Source organism: Sus scrofa, chromosome 9 (assembly GCF_000003025.6).
Source record: "Sus scrofa isolate TJ Tabasco breed Duroc chromosome 9, Sscrofa11.1, whole genome shotgun sequence".
Classification (NCBI taxonomy): domain Eukaryota; kingdom Metazoa; phylum Chordata; class Mammalia; order Artiodactyla; family Suidae; genus Sus; species Sus scrofa.
The window spans coordinates 84,905,724-84,932,516 of record NC_010451.4 but is presented as its reverse complement, the minus strand read 5'-3'; the positions used below and the strand labels follow the sequence as shown (position 1 = coordinate 84,932,516).

The 26,793-nt window shown below is 33.6% G+C and overlaps 1 protein-coding gene across 2 annotated transcripts in view; it reads left to right on the top strand.

The window, feature by feature from the left end:
- AGMO (alkylglycerol monooxygenase) overlaps window positions 1,371–26,793 on the top strand; it is a 379,273-nt gene continuing 353,850 nt past the window's right edge. For both annotated transcript variants that reach the window (XM_003130179.6, XM_013979751.2), the window contains exon 1: window positions 1,371–1,518. The gene's annotated coding sequence lies outside the window, so the exon portion shown is untranslated. The remainder of the gene's footprint in view (window positions 1,519–26,793) is intronic.

Below are 26,793 nucleotides of genomic sequence, written 5' to 3'. Positions count from 1 at the left end.
ACATGGAGTCAGATTTGTTTTTAACAGGTTTCATCCTACAGTGGATTAGAATTTTCAAGTAAGACTTGCAAACCTGTCATTTCCAGACACTGGGCTTTGAACAGAACTGGAAGCTTAAATATCAAAGGAGAATCCAGGAAAAAAAAGATAAAAAGTAATTAGGACCTGAGGTATATTAAAAATTTTAAGAGTTCTTTTGAGAAGTGATTCAAATTGGGCAACACCAAACCAGAAGTGGTTAGGAGAATTCCAATGACAGGAGCTTGGGGAGGGACTTAGAGAAAGTTGGGAAGCAAAGCAAGAGAATTATTGATTAACTGGCTATGGCTGAAAGCCTAGTTGGCTGTTTGTGATTGACTGTCCTTAGCATTTTGATGTCATAACCTTGAGGCATTTATAGGCTTAGATTTTGGTTTGCTTACCTCAGCTGCCATGTCTTTAGAGCTACCTCCATCTAAGTAATGGACCTAATTACCTTTACATGATAAATCTCTGTGTTTCAGTGGGATTTAGTTCATTAAGTTCTGTTAAAAACAGGACAACATGCTCAAAATTGTGTTACTTGCCATGCAAAATTTTGCATGCAAAATTGATTTGCATGCCATCAAACCAAAATTTAACTTAGTTATAGTTTGGGCTCTCCTGGAAACGGAACCCTTAGTCAGTCAGTCAGGAATCACCTGATCAACACTAGTTAGGGAATCTGTCAATTAGGTAAGAGATCTTTGCCATCCCCTAAAGCAAAGTAACTTTGCAATAACCGACTTGCTCCTTTGTCATTATAACTTTTTTGTTCCTGCTCTGCGTATAAAAGTCTTTCATTTCATATAGATCCTCATGGCTCAGATTGGAATTAATTTTTGCTCAAATAAATACTTGAATTTTTTTCATATGCCTCAGCTTATCTTTTAACAGTCCTGTCATCAGATGCAGGAACTGAAGGTGACCCCCAACGGCCCCAGGAGCAATGAGCCAGCAGGTGAAAGTACCTGTAGAGCCCTTGAGTTCTCTGCTTTCCTGCTGCCTCCCAGAGTGATGGGTAAGTTCATCCCTGATCCTGGCACTGCTGCTTTTGCATTGTGAGCTTTCAGACTTTATTTGAGCATTTCTTTTCCCAAACTGGGTCTGGGGTAGAACTGGATCTGACTAAAGCTGGACAGGGTCCATTGTGAGGTATAAGGTAAGTATAAGTTTGCTTTAAAACTGAATGAATAGGTTAACTTTACAAAAAAAATACTGACTTACAGTGGCCCCAGCAGAGAGCTTTTAACCAAGATAAGCTTATTCATTTATGAGGTGCTCTAGAGAAAAAGGAAGTCTCAGCCCTTCACCATAAAGGATAGAGCAAAATTATTTTTCCTCCTCTACAGGTTCTGGTGGCCAGGAAAAGACTGGCTGGGACATCCCACTTGCTCCAGAGCCTGTATACAGGATACTGGGAAAACAGACAGAAGCTGCCAAAAGATAAAAATTCTTATCAAAGCTCTCCCAGATCTTTACCTGTGTTGCTTGGTTAAGGTAAAGTTTCACATTGTTCCTTCCTTTCACGTTGGCAGGGAAAAACATTGGTCAGAATTAGATCTCTGAATTGTGACTTTCAGGTAGTCGTTGGTTATTGATCTTTCCTTTCCATGGACAGCTATTGCCTTCTTGTTTGTCTTTTGGTTTTGTGTCGTAAGAACTTGGTTTGCTGCCTGACTGGGGCACTCAGGCTGCCTGAACACACAAGAACCTAACCATCAGGTTGGGGGCCCCCAAAATATGGCTGAATAAAAATGTGGATTTTACTCCATTTGTGGCGAGGCATCTGCGAATTGTTGCCAGCTCCAGGGAAATTGTCTTTTTCTTCCGGTTTTCTTTGGTAGTGTCTCTGGATCTTAGGAGGGTAGTATCTTCTGCAGTTTCTTTGGGGACACCTCTTAGATCCATGGGATTGTTTGGTACTGCCAGGAATATTTACTCTTTGTCCCAGTTGAAACCTGATAAGATTTTCTACTTTTTATTTTTTTAAATAGCTCTGCGGTCACAAATTGGCCAATTGAAAGCTAATATTCAGAACCTGATAGAAACTTTTTAAAGGCCATCTTCCCTAAGCTAAGATTCTGAGGCCTTTGTAGAAGGACTTACTAAAACGTTCCAAAGACGCATAGTTCTAAATCTAGAACATTGGAATTTTTTCATTTCCATCTTAGTTGATATGAAGAAAATTGAGGATATTGTAGTTGGATGGGTGGGTCAGCCTCTTGATATCATTCAGGTTGCAACCCAATTACTTGAGTAATGAAAAACAGCTGTACTTGTTTTACAACTCTAGTCTTTACAAGAACAGAAATACAGCTCTAAAAATAATTCAAAGCCCACCTACCTTTTTGCCAGTCCTCAAATCTCCCCTATTCATTTTAAAAGACTTGCAGATAGTGTAAAAGATTTGGACTCCTTCCTGGAGAAACTGACATCTTCTTCCTGTGCTTTTTGTATATAAATGTTCTACCCGGTCTTCTCCATGAACCCAGAGCCTTAACATCTCTGCTTCTCTATATATGTTTATGTGTGTGTATGTATGTATGCTATATAGATTTTGTGTGTGATTTTTCTTTCCACCTCCAAATTGTATTGCCAAAAAAAATTTTTTGTCAAGATCTCAATTTAACTGGCTTAAGAAAATTAAGCACTTATATAGATTAAAATCAAGTATGCTCTCAGAAATATAGAAACTAGCCCAAATATTTTTCAGGCGCAAGTGATCTAGGATAATCTTCAGTAAATAAAAGCTGTTTTACATTTGTTGGTTTAATTAAAGCAGGCATGTATTTAGAGCTATTAACATTAAGTATGATATGGCATATAACTTTTGTTCTAAATTTCAAATAAGCTCCTGTTACAACTGTTACAGAATTTGTCAGGAAGATAAGAAGATGATTAGCTTTATTAGATGATTAATATCTCATAAAATTTTCACAAGTAATCTAAACATGTTGTTAAGACAAATAAGTTAAATAGATTCAAGTAAAAGATAGTAAATGAGCTTTTCAACAGTAATTATGCTTTATCATATGACTACTTAAAAATAGTTTTCAAAATCTTTTTGGTAACTTGAACCCTTATACTGAAGTAATTAAGTGATGAATATTCATTAATATATAGATTATTTCCAAATAAGATAAAATACTGAAACATTACATATAGAACACAGGTTTATCCACTTTTGGCTTTCTTTTACTGAAAAGTTAGCGATATTTAGATCTATTAGAAAACATGTTTGTGTCATATTGAACAAAATTTACTATGAAGAAGAATATACATCTAGAAACTCAGTACTGTATTTGTAAATTTGCCAGCTCACAGAATGCTAGTGTAACACTCAATCCACACTGGGAGTTAAGGATTCTGAGGGTTAAGAATTCTAATAAATATATGTAATTAAAACTACTTAGACATAATAGGGGTGAAAAGAGACAATTGTGTATAAAAAGTAGGTAAGGAAAGTAAAATGGTTGTTCCATAATGAGTAAAAGGGAAAAAAAACCGGATGAAAACTAAATGGATGTAAAAGGTTGTAGAAATTTTGTGGAAAAGGAATCTTGGGAAAGAAATTTTGTATGTGCTCGAGCTAAGATGGGAACAGATTTATTTAATTTTTTTAATACTGGTTTTAATATTAAAAGTATGCTGGTGCAGAATTAGAATTTGGCTTTCTCTCTGTTGATAGGACAAAGTCTTTTTAGATTGTTGGTTTGCTCTTATAAGAAATTGTAAAGAAAGATTTTTCTTGACATTAAAGTAATCTGCCTGGACAGCAAAGATTTCGTGTTTTAACAAAATAATTTACTGTGCTTCATGATGTCTTTATCAGGTTTTTGATTACTTAAGAAAACCTGGTCTTTTCAATATTAGCAGAGCTGAATTTCCTTCACAACTATACAACCTTCTGTTTTTGCCTTTAATATCTTTCATTGTAGCTTTGGTTAAATAGGAAATTAAGTGTTACTTCATAATGATTCTGAATTCTTTTCATGTGATCTACGTTTTAATTAAAAAGTTAATCTATATATTTACAGTGAGTAACTTCCTAGCTAAAACCCATAATAGGTTTTTAGCTGCATGTTAGATTTTATACAACGTTGATTAATGAATGATTACTTTTATGGTGGCATAGGACTATTCTCTTAATTGGATCTTATTAGGAGATTATCTGCCTAAAGAGTTCAGTAGCTTGTTATGTGTGTTGCTTGACTTATAACTGACTTTTGTTGCTAATTTATATTATCTGTCTTGTCTCAGTGATAAATAAAAGTTAAAAAAATTTTTTTTTGGTGGTTTAGGTTAGATACTACTCTAGGATCTTGCTTTAGGTCCAGTCCTTTCTAAGTGCCAGTGAATGTATCCAGGCTTCCATCTGAGTGTATGATTCAGGAGCAACCCTGCCTGTGACAGTGCAGTAAGTTTTTCAGTGAACACTCCTAGTAATCAAGGACTTTCAATGCCTGGGATTAACCTTAAATGAACTCTGCAAAAGGAAGCTCTCTGAGAGGAGGACCTGACATGAGTATGAGCTGAAATCTAAGTAGCTGAACTGAGATTCTATCAGTTTTATTGATTGACTTTAAGCTTATTTCACCACTTTCTGAAAATGGACATAGTTCAATTTTTTAAAATTGCCCAAATCAACCATTTGGCTTTCCTAGAAAAATGAATGTGTAAACTTTTCCTCTCCTAAAATCCTTTGTAACCCCCTACTTCTTACTCATTCTTCAGGTGTATTCAATAGACACATTCTTTCAGGATCTCTACCCCTCTTTTTTCACTATAACATAGAAAATAATATATTTGCAAGGTATACATTTATATTAAATATAGTAAGTGAATATTTTACTTGATATAATCTCTTTCTAAATGGATTTATCAGTTTTCATCAATTGTTTGTTTCCTCATAAGGCCCTGAACTGATTTACAAACTACTTTTCTCAGTGGTAAGAAGTAAAATTCCTTGGAAAGGGGTTTTTATGTAAATTTGCTAAGAGATTAAAAAGGAAAAAATATAGAATTTAGCACATTTAAATAATAAATATAAAGTCAAGGCTAGATAAAATTGAAAATCTAAATTATCTTTTAGTTATACACAATTTTTAAAAATATTTTTCAAATATTATTAAAACTTTGTATGTAACCTGGGATTGAGAGAGGAATGTTTTCTGTAAAGTTGCAAATAGAAAAGTATATTTCCAGGAGATATATATATATATATATATACACACATATATATATATATATTTCAGTCATGTCAGATTCTCAGTTGAATGGAAAAACTACACTAAGTTAAAATATTTTAAAAGTTGACTATTAGTTTATGAATTTTACATCAGATAGACAAAGAAATACTTTCACTTCACATTTATAAATTTGATTTTCTTCTATGTACTTAAGAGTTCACTACAAGCATGACAATCTGTACTTTTCAGACTTTGACCACATAGCTATTTTAGATGAAGTTTAACAGGTGGCATTCACATCATGTATATTCATACTGCCCAGTGATGGCACATATAAAGAGTCAGGCCTAGACGTATAAAAATAATTGTTTTCCTAGACACTTTTCCTGTAACAGGACACATCTCTACCTGGAACAAATCCACAGATACTTCAAAGTGTAATAAATTCCCATCAAACTTATTAGCTCTTTCATTTCCTAAACCTATTCCCCCTGCATTATGTCCTACTCAATTTATACCATTACTATCCTCCTAGATGCTCAAATTTTAATTCTGAGTCAAAATTGCCTCTTCCTTCTGACTCCTTTCCTGCCCTGAAACTCAAATTGGTGGTAGATAGTTCAGTGAACTTCATTAAGTCCATCTCTTTCACTCCATCTTTGCTGTATTTACCTTGACCAAGACACCCATTATTACCAGGGATCCGGATTATTTCACCTTTCTCCAGAAAGGATTCATGTTTGCTTTTAGCATCCTTTTGGATAGGAGCACATAACTTAATTCAGCTAGGAATGTAGTATTCTTTCAGCTGAGTTTGTCTATTTGAGACTGGTCTATTTCTAATTCATACTTAGTTTAGGTTGTTTGAGCCTCTCTTCATTACTGGAATCAGAACTCTTAATTTTTGTCCCATACCCTATACCTACTCTTTAGCCCCATCAAATAATTGAAAGTTTTGCTGAGCTTTTGATCTTGTCAGTAAATTCTTTCTACTCAGTCATTTAGCCTCTGAACTATGCTTAGAATCAGCAAATGGATTAATGTATAAAAAGAACTAAACATCAGAATCACTAAAATTCTCTTCCTTTCTCTTCAAGTCCTACCTGGATTACTCTCTAGTGCCGTCATACAGAGATGCTTTAAAATAAATTTTATTTTGAGGTGAAGTTTGTGAAACATAAAATTAGCCCTTTCAAAGGTGATGAATGCTGTGGCATTTAGTATATTCACAATGTTCTGCAATCACTACTTCTATCTAGTTCCAAAACATTTTATCAACCTAAAAGAAAACCCTATAACCATTAAGCAATAACTTAACATTACCCCTTCACCCTCCATCATTTTTCTGCCTCTAAGGATTTATTTATTTTAGATATTTAATATGAATAGAATCACTCAATATATGCCCTTTTTGTGTCTGGCCTCTTTCATTTAATATAATATTTTTAAGAATCAATTACATATTAGCACACTATTCTTTTTAATGGCTGAATCACATTCCATTGTCTGCTTAGATCAGTTTTTATTTATCTATTCACTTATTGATGGACACTTGAACTGTTCCCACTTTTTGGATATTTCAAACAGTGCTGCTATAACTATATACATCCAAGTATTTAAATACCTTTTTTTTATTCTTTGATGTTTATACCTAGAACTGGAGTTGTTGGGTCATATGGTAGTTCTTTGTTTAATTAGATGTATTACCAAACTGATTTCCACAGTATGTTGGGTCATGTGGTAGTTCTTTGTTTAATTAGAAAAATCACTAAACTGTTTTCCACAGTAGCTGAACAATTTTACATCTTTATCAAAGATGCATGGGAGATCTAATTTTTCTACATCTTTGTCAACAACAAAAAATTGTTTTTTCTGTGTATATTACTTTATTGTCAGTGTAACCAAAGGGTATTTTATTGTTTTATGGTTTTATTTAGAGTCTTTGCCCTATGCTTTTTTGTTTTTTTTTTTTAATACTTGACATCATATTCGCTATGCAATTTTGTCTTTTTTTCTTTTCAGTTACTGTTATGTTACAATTATGTTTCCATGTTGTTACTCATTTGTTTTTTGTTTTTTTATTTCCACAATACATTATTTTTTTTCTACTTTATAGCATGGTAACCAAGTTACACATACACGTCTACATTCTTTTTTCTCACATTATCATGCTCCATCATAAGTGACTAGATGTATTTCCAGTGCCACACAGCAGGATCTCATTGCTAATCCATTCCAAAGGCAATAGTCTACATCTATTAACCCCAAGTTTACAATCCATTGCATTCCCTCCCCCTCCTCCTTGGCAACCACAAATCTATTCTCCAAGTCAATGACTTTCTTTTCTGTGGAATATATTAAATTCCAGATAGAAGTGATAGCATATGGTATTTGTCTTTCTTTTTCTGACTTACTTCACTCAGGATGAGAGTCTCTAGTTCCATCCATATCACTGAAAATGGCATTATTTTGTTGTTTTTTTATGGCTGAGTAGTATTCTATCATGTATATTTATCACATCTTCCTAATCCAGTTGTCTGTTAATGGACATTTGGGTTATTTCCATGTCTTGGCTATTGTGAATAGTGCTGCAATGAACATGCAGGTACATGTGTCTTTTTTAAGGAGAATTTTGTCTGGATATATGCCCAAGAGTGGGATTGCTGGGTCATATGGTAGTTCTATGTATAGTTTTCTAAGGTACCTCCATACTGATCTCCATAGTGGTTGGATAAGCTTACATTCCCACCAACAGTGCAGGAGGATTCCCTTTTCTCCACACCCCCTCCAGCATTTGTTATTTGTACACTTATTAATGATGGCCATTCTGACTGGTGTGAGGTGGTATCTCATGCTAGTTTTGATTTGCATTTCTCTATTAATCACGGATGTGGAGCATTTTTTCATGTTTGATTGCCATCTGCACATCTTCCTCGGAAAAATGTCTCTTCCGGTCTTTTGCCCATTTTTCCATTGGGTTGTTGGGCTTTTTTGCTGTTGAGTTGTATAATACTAGAGATTAAGCCCTTGACAGTTGTATCATTTGACACTATTTCCCCACATTCTGTAAATTGTCTTTTTGTTTTCTTTGCTGTGCAAAAGCCTGTCAGTTTGATAAGGTCCCATTGGTTTATTTTTGCTTCTATTTCTGCTTTGGGGGACTAACCTGAGAAAACATTTATAAGGTTGATATCAGAGAATGTTTTGCCTATGTTCTCTTCCAGGAGTTTGATAGTGTCTTGTCTTATATTTAAGTCTTTAAGCCATTTGGAGTTTATTTTCATGCGTGATGGGTGGTTGTGTTCTAATTTCCTTGATTTGCATGCAGCTGTCCAGATTTCTCTGCAATACTTCCTGAAAAGATTGTCTTTTTGCCATTTTATGTTCTTCCTTTGTCAAAGATTAATTGACCATAGGTGTCTGGGTTTATTCCTGGATTCTCTATTCTGTTCCATTGGTCTGTATCAATACAAACAGGCCCCCCTGTCTTGATTACTGTGGCTTTGTAATATTGCCTGAAGTCTGGGAGAGTTAGGCCTCCTGCTTGGTTTTTATTCCTCAGAATTGCTTTGGCAATTCTGGTTTTTTTGTGGTTCCATATAAATTTTTGGATTGTTTGCTCTAGTTCTGTGAAAAATGTCATGGGTAATTTGATAGGGATTGCATTGAATCTGTAGATTGCTTTGGGTAGTATGGCCATTTTTACAATATTAATTTTTCCAACCCAGGAGCAATGACTATCCTTCCATTTCTTTATATCTTCTTTAATTTCCTTGATGAATGTTTTATAGTTCTCAGCATGTAAGTCTTTCACCTCCTTGGTCAGGTGTATTCCCAGGTATTTGATTTTTGGGGGTGCAATTTTAAGAGATATTGTATTTCTGTATTTCTTTTCTTATATTGCCTTGTTAGTATACAGAAATGTGACTGATTTCTGCATGTCAATCTTATATCCTGCTATTTTGCTGAATTTGTTGATCAGTTCAAGTAGTTTTTGGGTTGAGTCCTTAGGGTATATATAGTATCATGTTATCTTCATACAGTGACAGTTTTATCTCTTCTTTCCTTATTTGGATGCCTTTTATTTCTTTTGTTTGTCTGATTGCTGTGGCTAGGACTTTCAGTATTATGTTGAATAACAGTGGTGAGAGTGGGCATCCTTGTCTTGTTCCAGATTTTAGTGGGAAGGCTTTCAGCTTTTCTCCATTGAGTATTATATTTGCTGTGGGTTTGTCATAAATGGCTTTGATTAAGTTAAGGAATGTTTCCTCTATACCCACTTTGAGAAGAGTTTTGATCATGAATGGATGTTGGACTTTGTCAAATGCTTTTTCTGCATCTATTGAGATGATCATGTGGTTTTTGACTTTTCTTTTGTTAATGTGGTGTATGATGTTGATTGATTTGCATACATTGTGCTATCCTTGTGAACCTGGGATGAATCCCACCTGGTCGTGATGTATGATCCTTCTGATATGTTGTTGGATTTGCTTGGCTAAAATTATGTCGAGAATTTTTGTGTCATATTCATCAAAGTTATTGGCCTATAGTTTTCTTTTTTGGTGGTACCTTTGTCTGGTTTTGTAATTTTTTTCTGTTTAAATAGCTGTTCTAATTGGTATGAGGTATTCTTCCTGTGATTTTAATATGCATTTCTGTAATAACTAAGGTTGAGCATTTTTTTTTTTTTTTTGCCTTGTTGTCTTTTTAGGGCCACACCCACGGCATATGGAGTTTCCCAGCCTAGAAGTCGAATTGGAGCCGTAACTGCCAATCTACATCACAGCCACAGCAACGTGGGATCCAAGCTGCCTCTGTGACCTACACCACAGCTCACAGTAATGCCGGATCTTTAGCCCACTGAGTGAGGCCAGGGATCAAACCCGCGTCCTCATGGATGCTAGTCGGGTTCGTTAACCACTGAGCCACGACGGGAACTCCAGGTTGAGCATTTTTCAGTGTGCTTGTTGGACATGTGTATGTCATGTTTAGAATAATGGCTATTCAATTATGTGAAGATGTCAGTTCTTGCATATGCAATCTATTTAACACAATCTCAATCAAAATCCCAGCAAGATTTATTGATTCTAAAGTTTAAATGAAAAGTTAAAAGGTCTGGAATTACCAACATGATAAGGAGAAGAAAAACAAAGTAAGAGAACTGACACTACCCAAATTCAAGATTCAATGTAAAGCTACCACAATCAAGATAGTGTGGTACCGGCAAAAGAATTGAAAAGTAGGTCATTGGATCACAGCGAACAAGTCAGAAATAGACTCACACAAATATAGTCAATTGATCTTGAACATAGGATGAAGGCAGTTCAATAAAGAAAGTGTAGTCTTTTCAACAAATGGTGCTAGAACAATATGACATCCATATAACATTTTTAAAAAATGAATCTAGTTATAAACCTATACTTTTCACAAAGATTAACTCTCAATAAACAATAGGGCAAAATGTAAAATGCAAAATTATAAAATTTACAGAAGACAAGAAGGAAGAATATTTGTTTGATGTTGGATTTGGCAATGGTTTCTTAAATGGAACACCAAAAATGTACTTCATGAGTGAAAAAGGTAATAAGTTGGTCTTTTTAAGATTAAAAACTTTTGCTCTCTGAAAGACACGTTGAGACAAAGAAAATACAAGTTAAAGCTTGGGAGAAAATATTTATAAAACACTTATAAAGATGTTTATCCAAAATTTACAAAGAAAACACAAAATTTTACCAGTAAGAAAGAAGACAACTGAACTAAAAAATGGATAAAACATCTGAAAAAAATCCTTAACAAACTAGATACACAAATGATAAATATATGAAAAGTTATTAAACACCATAAATCATTAGAAAATTCAAAATGAAAACAATGAAATACTACTAAACACTTGGAATGACTAAGGAAAAAAAATGACAATACCAAATGCTGCAAGAATGCAAAGCCACCAGAAATGTCATTTACTGTTGGTGAGAATGTGTAAGTGGTGTATCCCCTTTGAAAGACTGGCAATTTCTTAGAAATCTAAACATAGTGTTACCATGTAATCTAAACAATCATACTCCTTAGTATTTATTCAACTGGGTTGAAAATTTTAAGTCTATTTAAAAGCCTTCACATAAATGTTTATACCAGCTTTACTCATTTTGTTGCCACAACTCAGAGGTGAATAAGGCGTACTTCAATAGGGGAATGGAAAAACCAGCTATGGTATAGTCCATAAAATGAAATATTATTCATTGATAAGAATAAATGTGTTATCGAAAAGTTGATGTCATGGCACAGCAGACACAAATCCAACTAGGAACCATGAGGTTAAGGGTTCGGTCCCTAGCCTCACTCCGTGGGTTAAGGATCCTGTGTTGCCATGTAGTTCACAGACGTGGATCGGATCCTGCGTTGCTCTGGCTATGTATAGGCCAGCAGCTATAGCTCCAATTGAACCCCTACCCTGGAAATCTCCATATGCTGCCAGTGTGGCCCTAAAAATGCAAATAAATAAATAAATAAATAAATAAGCAAGCTATCAAGCCACAATAGATATGAAGATAACTTAGATTTAAATGGGCACATTAAGGGTGTTGATCTAAAAGGCTACATACTGTATGATTCCGACTATACGACATTCTGAAAAAAGCAAAACAATAGAGACAGTAAAATTATGAGTGGTTGTCAGAAGGAGAGGAAAGGGGGAGAGGTGACTACGTGGAAAACAAGAATGGATTTTTAGTTATACAAATCACAGTTATTTTGTATGATGCTGTAATAGACTTATGACACATTTTTTAAAAACTCAGAACTGTGTAACACAAGTAAATTTAATATAAACTATGTATATCAATGAGTTAAAATAATAAAATTGTCAGATGCAAAATTTGCATTTGCAATCATCCTTCTTCAAAACGTTTTTTCAACTGTTTTGAATTGTTTTGTGCATTTAATTAGGCCCTAGTTTGTAAGCCAACATTTTGCATCTTTCTCCTGTATTTATTTATTAATGACCTACTAATTGCTAATCTAATGGCTTACTTCATGTTTGATTTTCCTTTGGCATTCTGTAACTGTAAATGAAATGGAACAATTTTGGAACATTATTTGCTTTATATTGAAGTGTACTAATTTTTCAGTCATCTCACTGACCTGTTACTCATGATCTCTACTTTGTCCTAACCTACTTAAATGGGATCCTGCATTTATTGCACCTTTCTTTTTCCTCTTTATCTAGCCTAATTTTGTGAATTTATTTGCCAGTTATATATATTTGAATGTTGATCATTGTCAGGTTTAAATTTCTAACTTGGATATTCAAAAATTGCTGTAAATTCCTTCTAATTTGACATTTTACCTCCATACTCAGTATGCTAAAATTGAGTTATTATCATTTTCCAAATATGCTATCTTCTCATTCCCATGAAATGTGCCCTCCTTCTTTTGAGAACTCAGTCTTGAATAGTTGGAATAACTATTTCAAATCCTCTTTCCCCCTATCCAGTCTTCCATTTTTAAAGGCCCTTTTGTCCATTCCCTTTATCTAATTCCTATCATCACTACGAGGTTCTGATCACCTCATATCTCAGGCCATTGCTAAAACCTGTAAGTTGTCATTCTGTTTCTACCTTCTGTTCCTTCCAATCCTTTATATCAATTTCTGCTGTTTTGATATTCTGTCAATACAATTTTCACAAACCAACTTTGCTTCAAAAATGCAGGGTTCAGGAGTTCCTGTTATGGTGCAGCAGAAATGAATCCAGCTATTATCTATGATCCCTGGCTTTGCTCAGCAGATTAAGGGACTGGCCTTGCTGTGAGCTGTGGTGTAGGTTGCAGATGTGGCTTGGATCTTGCATTTCTATGGCTATGGTTTAGCCTGGTAGCTGCAGCTCCAGTTCGACGCCTAGCCTGGGAACTTCCATATGCTGCAGATGTGGCCCTTAAAAAGCAAAAAAAAAGCCGAAAAAAAAAAAAAAACCAAAAAACCCCCCAAAAAAACCCAAAACAGGGTACAGTTGTCATAGATTGGTATTCACAATCTTCTGTAATTTGACTCTTGGATATGTCTTCAGATTTTGCTCTCACTGTAGAGTGAGAGTACTAGCCCTAGCAAAACAAAACTATTGTTTTTTTTTTTTTTTTTTTCCCCAGAGCTTGCCTCCAGGCACACTATTCCCAATTAAGAAATATTTCCTTCTCACTCCCATCCCCAAATGTCCACATCCTACTCATCTCCAGTCTTCTCTCTGCTCACTCTTCTCAATTTGTTTATCTTACTGACTTTATTATTGCATTTTATTCTGACTCATCTTTTTATGTCATATATCCATAGTACCATTGTGAGTTCTTACTGGAGTAATGAGAGTCTTCCATTCCCAGCCCAGATAATAGCAATAATTTATATATTGAGGTTCAATGTTTCCTACATTGAATAGTGACCTTGCAGAAAGAAAAATGTCTGTAAGAGAAAATACTACACAAAAGCTTTTCTCTCCTAAAGAAAAGCTGACATGTTTTGACATTTATTTATTGAAACCGCTTACTGAGATCTCACTTTTTGTTAAGAAACTAGATCAGGTTGGGATACAAGCAATGAAGAAAACACTTCAGAATTTTTGTTAATTATTTTTCTAGGCATACCGCATTTTGCCTTCTTAGGTTTCTAGGGCTTATGCCTTTCTTAAAAAATCAGGCATATGCTGTATAAATATTTGCAAAGTTAGGGAGAAAGATTCTAGTACTCAAAGGAGCAAGAGCACGCTTTGAGGAAAAAAACAATTTAAACTAGAGCCATATGCATCCTTTTTTATGTGGCCATTTTATGCCAAGGAGACAGGCCCTTAACTCTGCTTTATACATTAATGCAGCGGAGTTTTTCCAGGCAAGCCAGGGCCTATGCCAAATTTGCCTCAGTGAAATCTACAGAACAGGCCTTCCTATTTTAAGAACTCATAAGCCAGGGAGACAGAAGTCATGCAAGTATCTTCATTTTCTTACTTAATAATGTCAGTATTTCTTCAATTTCCTCTAACTTGCTTTGGAATAAGTTTGTACTTTGTGGTGATTCTTAAAAATTAGTTCTCTAAAAGTCATACTCTCTTGTCTCTCAGTACATCCAAAGTTTCTTGGGATATTTATTTTTTATATCAATAAGAAATCTGTTATGAAAACGTACTTGTAGCAGGAGTTAATAGAAGAATGCCGTGTGTGTGTGTGTGTCTATATATATATATATATATATATTTGGAAATAAGAAATGAGTTCATTTCAAATTTTTCATTTCAAAATCTGCATGCTGGTAATTTAATAGGATTGTGAATATTTAGAATGAATTAACTGGCACCCTTAATAATTATATGGGGTGATTAAATGTCTTCACAAAGATAGTAATATCAAACTCTGCTCATATCACTAGAACCATAATTATGTCAAAAATATTTATTTCTTTTTGAGGATGTGTTTATGGTAAGAAATCTCCAACAATACACAATTAGGGAGAAAAAGAAGAAAAGTAACTCAAAGATTAGATAGAACATAAAGAAACATATGACAAAATGAGACTTAACTACATTGATAATTTTATTAAATATAAATTTTATATGTACCATGATTATCAGAAAACATTTGTCAGATTGAATATGAGAGCAAGACTAAACTATACAATGTCTACATAAAACATACTTTAAATATAAATCACAAATAGATTAAAAGTGAAAAAATAGATACATCCAATGATAGCACTAATCAAAAGAAAGCTGAAATGGCTATATTATTATCAGACAAAACAGATTTTGGAGCAAACATATAACCACTGCTAATAAATTGTATTTAATAATGATAAAGAGCCTATACATTAAGATGGTATAGCAATCCTAAATATTTATCACCTAGTAACAGAGCTCCAAAGTACACAAAGAAAAAACTTGTAAAACCAGAAGGAAAATATAGAAATCCAGATTATAGTCAGAGATTTTAATACCACCTGCTCAAACATAAATTTAAGTAGAAATCAGTAAGGATATAAAAACCTGAACACTTACAACTTGCTTTATTTGATATTTACGTATAACAGCAAATACACAAATGTGAAATATTTCATGTCTTAAAAAATACATCCTTTAAATACAAAATAGAACTGAATTAGAAGTCAATAGCTGAAAGATCTCTAGAAAACACTAAAATATTTGAAAACTAAATAACATAGCAAAAACTATGTTTCAAAGAGTAAATAATAAAAGGAGTAAAAGAATATTTAAAACTAAATAAAAAAATAACATATCAAAACTTGTCTTTATTCTCAGATGACATTTTAATATGTATATTGAATATCTGTATCTATAAAATACCTAATAGAACTAATCAATGATTGTAGCAAGTTTGTGGTGTGCAAAATAAAATTAATTGTATTTAAAAAAAATCTTATACATCCTTAAAAATTAATTGTATTTCTATATATGAGCAAGGAACAACTATAAATTGAAAGTAAGAAATGAGTATCATTTATCATAGCATTAAAGTTTGTGACATAGGGATAAACATGACAAAATTTAGTCAACAACAATACACAGAAGGCTATAATAGAGCAAGACTAACAGTGAAAGAAAAAATATCCTGAATAAGTAGAAAGATGTATCAAATTCATTGATCAGAAGACGTAAGATTGTTAAGACATTAATCCTATCCAAGATGTTCTGTAGAGTCCATAATGTAGGTTAGAATCCTATCAGATTTTTTTTTCAGAAACTGGCATACAAATTCTAAAATTCATATTGAAATTCAAATGAACTTAAATATTCAAAATAGGTTTGAACATGAAGAATACAGTTTGAGAACTAATACTTCATGATTTCAATGCTTACTGTAAAGCTACAATAATCAAGAAAATGTATTGATGTAAAGATAGAAAAGTACATCAATGGAACAGAATACGGGACCCAAAAGTAAGTCTGTATGTATATGGACAACTGGTTGTCAACAAAGAAGTAAAACAATTTTGTACAGAAAACGTAGTCTTTTCAATGTGTGTTGCTGGGACAATTGGCTATCCAAATGCAAAAAAAAAAAAAAAAAAAAAAAAAAAAAGAATTTTGGTCCATGCCTTGCTCAATATACAAAAAGTAACTGAAAATATTTAATATACCTAATTTAAAATTTAAAACTATAAACCTTGTAGAATATTGGAGAAAACATTTGGTTTTATGGGTTAGACAAAGATTTTTTAGGTGTAACAGCAAAGTACAATACATAAAATAAAAATTTAAGTTGGACTTCATCAAAATAAAAAACTTTAAAAGTGCCTCAAAAGACACTGCTAAGAGAATGTAAAGAAGAGCCAAAGATTGGTAGAAAATAAATTCAAACCATAACTAATAAAGGACTCATATCAAAATATATAAAGAATACTGAAAACTCAAGGAAAAAAAAAAAAAACCCAAACAAATGCAACAACTAAAAACACAGTTCAGTGAAAAGATGGACAAAAGATTTGGATAGTTCACTAAAGAAGTTATATGTTGGCAGATAAGCACATGAAACAATACTCAGGATTGAAATTCACCACCTATTTGAAAAGCTACACTTAAAAAGACTGATTGTTCCGAGTATTGCAAAGGATATGAACTGGAACTGTAATACCCTCACCGTTAGTAGAATTGTAAAATTGTATAACTGCTTTGGACAGCAGTCTGGCAGTTCTTAAAAAGTTAAACATACACTTACCCTATGATCCAGCCATTTCACTTTCAGGTATTTTCCCATGAGAAATTAAAGCATTCCATCATATAAAGATGTGTATGTGAATGATTATTAGCAGCTTTATTAGTTATAATAAAATACTAGAAACAACTCTGTTTGTCAACAGATACGTGAATAAACAATTATGGTAAGCCCATGTAATGGACACCATTCAACAATAAAAATGAATAAACTATTGATATATACAAGTTGGATGCCTCACAAATGCTGAGTGAAGGAAACCAGAAGAAAATAAATGTTATTTTATTTAAGGAATGTTTTAAACATGTGAACTAATTTGTTGACAAAGTATATTTGTGATTGTCTGGGGCTGGAACTGGAATTAGGGGCTCATTTATGGGGGCAGAAGTGGAATATATACATATCTTTATTTATGATGGAGTTAATCCTGATAAACTCATCATAATTTGAAAATATCATAAAGTTGAAAATGAATTTACATATAGTTTATCTAAAATCATAGCCTAGCCTAGCCTGCCTTTAACATGCAAGAAAACTTACATTATCTTACAGTTGGGAAAAATGACTTAACCCAAAACCTCTTTTGTAATAAAGTGTTGATTATCTCATGTAATTTATTGAATACTACACTGAAAAAAACCAAATTGCTCCATGGGTGCTGAATGGTTGAAATTGTATTGGTTGTTTAACTTTGTGATCAAGTTGTTGACTAAGAGTACTGGACTACATATCATAAGTACAAAATTCAAAATTGGAACTATAGTTTCTATTGAAGGCATATCTCTTTCACATAATCATGAAGTTCAAAAATTGTGTGTTGAATTCTTGTAAATTGGGGACCATATGTAGTATTATTATAAAGGCCAGGAGGAAATTTTAGATGTGACAAATACATTCATTATCTTGATTATGGTGATGGTTTCATGGATGTATATAGATATAGGATCAATGCACATTAAATATGTACAGCTTGGTTATGTCAATTATACCTCATTAAAGCTTTTTAAAAATAAACATTAAGATTAAACATTAAAGCTGTTGCACTTTGAATAGATCTTCCTTATGCTGGCATGATTTTGGAACAATATGCATTGGTAATTTGGAAAATATCTGTCACTGAATTATGCTGTTAAGCTAATGATGGCCTATACAAATTCAACAAGATAATATTTTTTTCCATTCAGAAGCTGGAATTCTTGTTGAATTGGCAGACTTCGGTTCTCCATTTTCTTGAAAATGTTTCTAAATACCAAAGTTGGAATAATAATAGTTTGTTAAATGTCTTTTATGTCAAAATGGTTTCCATGAACAAAGTGGATAATTAAGCCCATAACTCAATCATAAAGGTTTTTTTTTGAGATTTCCAACATACTTCAATGTGCACCAGCAGGGCTTGTTGAACACTTCTATCTTGTCACACAGATTAGTACAAAGCTGTGTTGAGATCTAATAAAATGAATAATTTAATTGCTTCAGCAAGGACATGTAGAAATGTAACTGTTTTTTCCTTTTTGTATTGCCCTATAAGTGTGCAGTGGTGAAGGGTATACTGATTCCTAGTATAATTTGTTGCGAGCAGTTTTGCCCATCATTGCTTTTGCACACAGGGCAAAAAGCAAATAATGTGTTAGTGTGATTTTAAAAATCGTTTTGCCCTTTCAGTCTATGAAAGAATCTTGGGAAACCATAGGGTTTTGCAGACCATGCTTTAAGCACCATTGGAAATGATTATATTATTGAAAGATGGAAAAAAATAATTTTTGAGGTATTATAAAGGCAAATAGTATATAAAACAAAAAAGCAACTAACATTTGCAGAAAACTAAACAAGTAAATTATATTCAAAACATAAATCTATAAAGAAAACTAAAATGTGGCATGGTTTTAAACATTTCAGAGAGTATCTTTTATTTATTTTTGGCCACAGCTGTGGGATGTGAAAGTTCCAAAGTTAGAGGTTGAACCCATGCCATAGCAGTGACCCAGGCCACTGCAGTGAATGCTGGATCCTTAACCCACTGCATCACAAGAGAACTCTCAGATAGTGTCTTAAATAAGAATTTTCTTTGAATAGTCCAGAGTTCCTGACGTTGGAAAATATGAAAAAGAAATATAATCCTTGTAAGTTTTTTGGCCAGAAGTGAACAATATTTATACAGTCATGTAATTCAGATCTTGTTTACTTATTTTTAACCTTTAAAGTGGACAAATTATCTAAGACTTGAGGCAAAACAAATTCACATTGTTATTAATATTGACTATGTAAAAGAAGAGTTCACCAAATATGTGCCATAGAAATGGAAACTGGTGGGAAGGGTGGAGGAAAGAGCAAGGCTGCTAAGAAAAATAGGAGGCAACCCTGGGATATAGCCCACTTGATCATGGCCTATGATCCTTTTAATATATTGTTGGATTTGGTTTGCTATCCCAGGGATGGAAGGATTTTTCAATATCCACAAATCAATCAGTTTGATACACCACATTAACAAACTGAAGAATAAAAACCATATGATCATCTCAATAGATGCAGAAAAAGCTTTTGACAAAATCTAACACTGATTTAGGAAGGAAAAAAAAAAAAAAAAACTCCAGAAAGTGAGCAAGAAGCTATCTGAACATAATAAAGGCCATATATGACAAATCAACAGCTAACATCATTCTCAACAGTGAAAAACTGAAAGAATTCCTGTTAAGATCACAAATAAGACAAAGATGTATAGTCTCACCTCTTTTATTCAATATAGTTTTGGAAGTCCTTGCCATGGCAATCAGAGAGAAAAAAAGAGAAATATATCCAAATCAGAAAAGAAATAAAACTATCAGTGTTTGCAGGTGACATAATACCACACATGGAAAATCCTAAAGATGCTACCAGAAAACTGTTAGAACTCATCAGTGAATGCAGTAAAGTTACAGGATATAAAATTCATATACAGAAATCTATTGCATTTCTACATACTAACAATGAAAGATAAGAAAGAGAAATAATAGAAACAATCCCATTTACCATCACATCAAAAAGAATGGAATAGAAAAAATAAACCTACCTAAAGAGATAAAAGGCTTGTATTCTGAAAACTGTAAGATGCTGATGAAACAAATGAAAGATGATACAAACAGATGGAAAGATATACCATGTTCTTGGACTAGAAGAATCAATATTTTCAGAATGACTACACTCCCCAAGCAATCTACAGATTCAGTGCAATCCCTATCAAATTACCAATGGCATTTTTCACAGTAGAACAGAAAATTTCAAAATTTGTATGGAAACACAAAGACCACAAATAGCTAAAGCAATCAATAGAAAGAAAAATGGAGCAGAGAGAATGAGGCTCCCTGACTTCAGACTATACTACAAAGCTACAGTCATCAAAAGAGTATGGTTCTGGCACAAACCCAAAACGTTAATTAGATCAATGAAACAGAATAGAAAGCCCAGAAATAAACGCATACATCTATGGTTAAGTAATCTACAGCAAAGGAGGCAAGAATATACAATGGAGAAAACAAAGTTTCTTCAATAAGTGGTGCTGGGAAAACTGGACAGCTAATTGAAAACAATGAAATTAGAGCATTCTCTAATACCATACATAAATAGAAGCTCAAAATGGATTAAAGGTCTAAATATAAAACCAGTTACTATAAAACTGTTAGAGGAAAACATAAGCAGAACACTCTAACATAAACCACAGCAATAGCTTCTTGGATCCATCTCCTATAGTAATGAAAATAAAAACAAAAACAAATGAATCGTAACTAAAATTTTTGCACAGCAAAGGAAACCATAAACTAATTGAAAAGACTACCCACAGAATGTGAGAAAATATTTGCAAATGAAGTGGCTGACAAGGGATTAATCTCCAAAATATGCAAACAACCTATGCAGTTCAATATCAAAAAAACAGCCCAATAAAAAATGGGCAGAAGTTATAAAAAGACACTTCTCCAAAGATGTACAGACTGCCAAAAAACATGAAAGGATGCTCAACATCACTAATCATTAGGGAAATGCAAGTCAAAATTACTGTGAGGTTCCACCTTACATGTACAACAATGTTCATTACAGCACATTTACAATAGCCAAGATTTGTAAGCAATCTAAATGTCCATCAACAGAGGAACAGATAAAGAATATGTATTAGTCATAAAAAAGAATGAAATGATGCTCTTTGCAGCAACACGGATGGACCTAGAGATTATCATACTAAGTGAAGTTAGTGAAATACAAATATATGATATCACTTATATGTGGAATCTAAAGAAAGGATACAAATGAACTCATCTTCAGAACAGAAACAGACTCACAGACTTTGAAAACAAACTTGTGGTTACTAAAGGAGACAGGTGTGAGGAAGGGATGAAGTGGGGCTTTGGTATTGGCATAGGCACACTATGATATATGGAATGACTGGCCAACAGGGACCTGCCATATAGCACAGGGAACCCTACCCAATTGTCTGTGTTGGTCTATATGGGGGGAAAAAAGTTGAAAAAGAATGCATGAGTGTATAACTGAATTATTTTGTTATATAGAAGAAATTATCACAACATTGTAAATAAACTATGCTTCAACTCAAAAAAACTTATTTTAAAAAATAGGTGAGAGATACCCAGTGAAAGTTGAACAAGTATTGTAGGTGAAAATAAAATATTTAAAATTACAATCATAACAGCAGTATAAATAATCCTATAAACAGTGACATTTACAGGAGATGTGAAGGAGTGTGATGTCATGAGTGAGCTAAATCTTCAGTTTCTAGGACAAGGTGATCAGTGGTCAATAGCGGAAACTGATGAATCAATATTGGAGAGTCATGGAAATAGCTTCTAGCAGTTTAAATTACAAACAATAGAAAAAATACAAAAAATAAAAACTAAAACACCAAAAAATAGAGAACAGACAAAAAAATATAACCAATAGAATTCTGTTTCTAGGGAATAGGATTGATGTAAGGAAGAAGAGTGATGTTTTTCAACATTACATCCTCTGTAGTTTTTTCAAAGAAAATCAGATATTAAAAAATAATGTTAGTATGTGATATTAAATACTATATACAGTTTTTATAGTATACATTAATTATGCAATTTTAATTTCAATAATTTATATACTATATGCAACAAAAATAAAATTATGAAATTACATAATAACTTATAAATAAATATTTTATCTGTAGTTTAACTTGTATGCATGGCTCTCATGCTAATGATACTGTGAGCCTTGAAATTTTGAGTCCCTTGAGATTACAGGCCTTGTTTGTTCTTTATATTATAATGTTTAGCACAAAATGGGTAAAGGTAAAAAGACTATAAATCATGTACTAATGGATTTTTTTTAAAAAGGGAAAATCCATCATTGCCACATAGCTGTAGGAAACTTCTGTAGGATGGAACTGACATAGAGCTGGAACTTGCCAGACATGCTCCCTTTGCCCTTGGGCTTAGAGGTCTCTGCCCTACATCAGGCTCAATCTAGGCTCTTAATCTACTACCCAAGTCATGAATGCACACAGTAGGGCATTGTACAGTCCTAGAGATAGGCATGGATGTTTGCAAATTAGGTCATAATAATAATAATACCTATGAAGCTGGAAAATCCTGGGAAATTGTGTGCCTCAAACATTCTCTCCCTGTCTTTGTCTCAGTCTCTCTGTCTGTCTCTGTTTTTGTTTTTGCCATACATGAAAAGCTGACATACTAAGCTCTTTGATTGATAGCAGATACCTTGCCAGTATCAGGAGAAGCAGAATTGACAAGACTGGAAGATAGAAAGGATGTGAGAGTGGGAAGATCCAGGATGTATCCAAATTGGAGAAACAGTTGTACTTTAAAAAGTGTCAGTATTCCCAGGGGTATGACAGAGGAAAGATACACAGCCTAGATGCTAGTGATGGGAGGAGGGGAGCAGGGATAAACAATGATGAACTCAATATTGACATATTAAGTTCTAAATATGTATATAGAATCCAAATTAGAGAGGCTGAGCAGTGTGTATATGACTGAAACAGAATTTCATGAAATAAAGTTTAGTTTTATCACTGGTCAGGAATGGTGACATCTTGAAATAATTTTATTATTGATTTTTGTTCTGTTTTATTTTTAAAATTCTACTCAAGTCCCACTATGTTGATTTCACAAGTGTGGTTGTGATACTACACTGGTTTTTTTGGTAGAGCTTACAGGAGTTGATGTTAAACTAGGTATGGGAAATAAGAGAAATGGAAGCATCAAGGTAGATTCCCCGATGTATGATGTATGCTGTGCAGGAAAGTTTGACAGAACAATGGAATATTCCCTAGAAAGCCATTGTGGAGATAGGAATATCTTGCATGTTATCTAACAAACCTATGTATTCGTGTTATTTGTCTATTATAAACACAAATGTTCTATGAACATGTGTATCACAATTTGCATGGATATGTTTTTGCTTTTTTCAGTACATTGCTAGGAGTTAAATGGATAGGTCATAAGGTAAGTCTATATTTAATTTTTTAACGAAACTGCCGAATAGCCTTCCATAGTGATTTGTACCACTATCCATTCTTACCAGTAGTATATGAAGGTTTTAGTGCCTTCATCCTCAGAAATGCTCACCATCACCAGTCTCCTAAACTCTGTCCACTTTAGTTAGTGATAAGGATTTTAATTTGCATTTTTCTGATGGTTAATGAAATGGAGAATTAATTAAGTACTGATTTTCCATTTGAATAATCTTTGGTGAAATGTTTCTTCAAACCTATTGCCTATATGAAAAAAAAGGTTGCGTTTGAGTTCTGAGTTTTGAGGGCTATTTGTTTATTCTAGATCCAGGTCTTTTATTAAATACAGGATTTGTAAAAATTCTTCTTAGCCTATGGTTATCTTTTTATTCTCTTAACAGTAACCTTTGAGGAGTAGAAGTTTTAAATTTTGATGTAGTTCTTGAGGGAGTAGGGAAGGGGCAGAAAGTGTGTGCCTTTGCATATGTTTGTGTGAGATATCTTTGCTTATTTTAAAGAACTCCTATGACTGCAGAGTTTTTTTCATGAATGAAAAAGCAGCAAGCAGATCATGAGGCATCCAGTTCATTTCTTTGAACAGGATAGGTGAAAGTGATGTGCAGTAATGTTCCAGAAGTGGCAGGAAAAATGAACAGGGATATCTGACAAATTTCTGATTGTAGCTGAAATTAAAAATTCTTGACCAGGTGAAGGCAACAATAGCACAGTGATTAATGGTAAGGTAAACGAGTTCTGACAGTGTTGTGGAGTCATCCAGCCTCTAGGGCACAGTTTTACATTCAGGATACATCAGCAAGTTGGGACTCTTCTTTTCCAACAAGGAACCCTGAGCCCCAGGTAGGATTCCTGAACTTCCTGGAGAAGGAAGACATGGGGAAGTGATACAGAGGCATGTGCTCTTCAGAGGCACTTGTTCTAATGCTGCTATAGAGGCTTATTTGCTCTGCCCTCAAATGAGGATCCAGGTATCCCAGTCACATATTTGAAATATAGAGCAGCACATTTCCTTATACAAAATACTGAATAAATTTAATCCCTTTCTACCAAGAAAAAGTTTGAAGTAAAATCATCTCTAAGATTCAAAAGTACTGATATCTTTATTTTAGGACTTAATACTTAAAATTAAAAATGAACAAAAACTATAGCAATTTGCTTGGATATGAATCAGCTTTTTTCCCCCCACTGGTGTCACAAGCATTGTGATTCCGTACAATGCTGGCTCTCCTTAATTGCAATCTGTGCTTTTGTGAAGATAGAAAAAATTTACAGGTGCCCTCTGAGAATGCCTATCAAAGTGGAGCACTATCTAACTAGAGAATTGCTTTTTTAACTCATTAAATAATTGAATAATGTTAAAAATTTGTTACCTTGTGGCAAGAAGAAATTTAAACTTGTTACACCAATACACTCAATAAAGCTTAACAAAACTAAGTGAAATAGGTAATACAGATTAAGCAAGAAAAATATGGGCAGAATCCATGTGGATCCAGGGGTGAGTTTAGTATGCCATCACTTGAATCCTGCGCACTTGCTAGATTTATGTGATAAATTTGTCTCTAAGATACATTTTAAACCATCCAAAGTGGGAAACATGATTAGGTAGGTGATTCATAGCACCCATAAAGTTTAATAACGCAAATGCTGTCCAGGAGGAACATATTATTCTTGGTATTGCAACTAGAGAGAAATTCTTAACCACATGTCCTAGAGAATGATAAGAACTGGATTTATGTCTTCGATGAATTGCTTCTACTCTGTTTCATAAAAGAGGGTTCACAGGTCTTTTCATCAGCAGGCAGCAGTTCCTGTGATGGATATTTAGAAAAAAAGACTTTGTCTTATCTACTGGTGTTATTAGAAACACACTTGTGTATGTAGTCCAGAACATTTAACTAATCTTGTCTTTTTACTTATTTTTAGGAATATGTAAGCCTCTCATTGTGATTTCTCCTCAAATCAGTGAGAATTAATTGCTATTACCAAAAATAGGTGTCTGTTTTTTCCCCACAGTATAAACAACCCTACAGAGACCCTAAGCAAGACAGCAACCCCCAACCATGCACCATGTAATACATGTTCTCAGAGGTGTTTGCAAGTGTTAGGTTAACAGGAATTCTGTAGTACATTACAGTGAAGAAACTACAAGGTGAACGAAATAAAATAAATATACCTGTTCCTGGACTGGACTTCTCAGAATTTTAAAATATTTGCTATACACATGATTAACATTTAAGAGGTATTCATATCATTTTGTTTTCCAAACATATTTTCCAAAAGAAATCTTTCTCTTTGCAGAGACTCTCATGAGCTATTTACAGAAATACTCTTGAGATCTTCCACATTCCTTTATTCTGCACTGTGCATTTGGATTAATTCCAACACTGACTCAAAATCAATCCTATAAAGAGCGAGTTACATACATTCTGACACTGATATGAGTGCAGCACTTTGAGTTGCTCTTTGGCAGTGACTACTGTTAAAATAACAATGAGATGTATTAGCTTGATGGGATTGTCAAGAAATGACTTCTGAAATACTATTTGTTTTTTGTGCTCTGAACTCAACTGCATGTCATAAATTTGTTTAAAGATCACGTTCTACCTGATCTTTGCCTTCTAAGTCGTGGAAAGGACTTTGGCCAAAAGTAATAAAATCTGATCTAAGAAAATAGAGAGAGTGATTCAGGTTTCATATGGTGCCACTTTCTAAGGAAAAGTATTAATACAAAAGATTCAAAGACTCCTAGAGACAGTATTAAAATTTTGGCAATACATAGCTATCGTCTAAAAAAATTGTCCTTCAAATATATAGGAATAAAATAGGAATGAAGGTAATAAACTTTGCATTAAGACAACTTATGTATTCTTTTTTTATTGTTATTTCCCCAACACAATTTTTTTTCCACTGTATAGCATGGGGACCCAGTTACACATACATGTATAAATACTTTTTTCTGCCATTATCATGCTCCATCATGAGTAACTAGACATAATTTTCAGTGCTACACAGCATGATCTCATTGTTAATCCATTCCAAAAGCAATAGTTAGCATCCGTTAACCCCAAGCTCCCAATCCCTCCCACTCCCTCCCCCACTCTCCCTGGGCAACCACAAGTCTGTTCTCTAGGTCCATGATTTTATTTTCTGTGGAAAGCTTCCTTTGTGGTGTATATTAGATACCAGACATAAGTGATATCATATGGCATTTGTCTTTCTCTTTCTGACTTACTTCACTCAGTATGAGAGTCTCTAGTTCCATCCATGTTGCTGCAAATGGCATTATTTCATTCTTTTTTATGGCTGAGGGGTATTCCATTGTATATATATACCACATCCTCCTAATCCAATCCTCTGTCAATGGACATTTGGGTTGTTTCC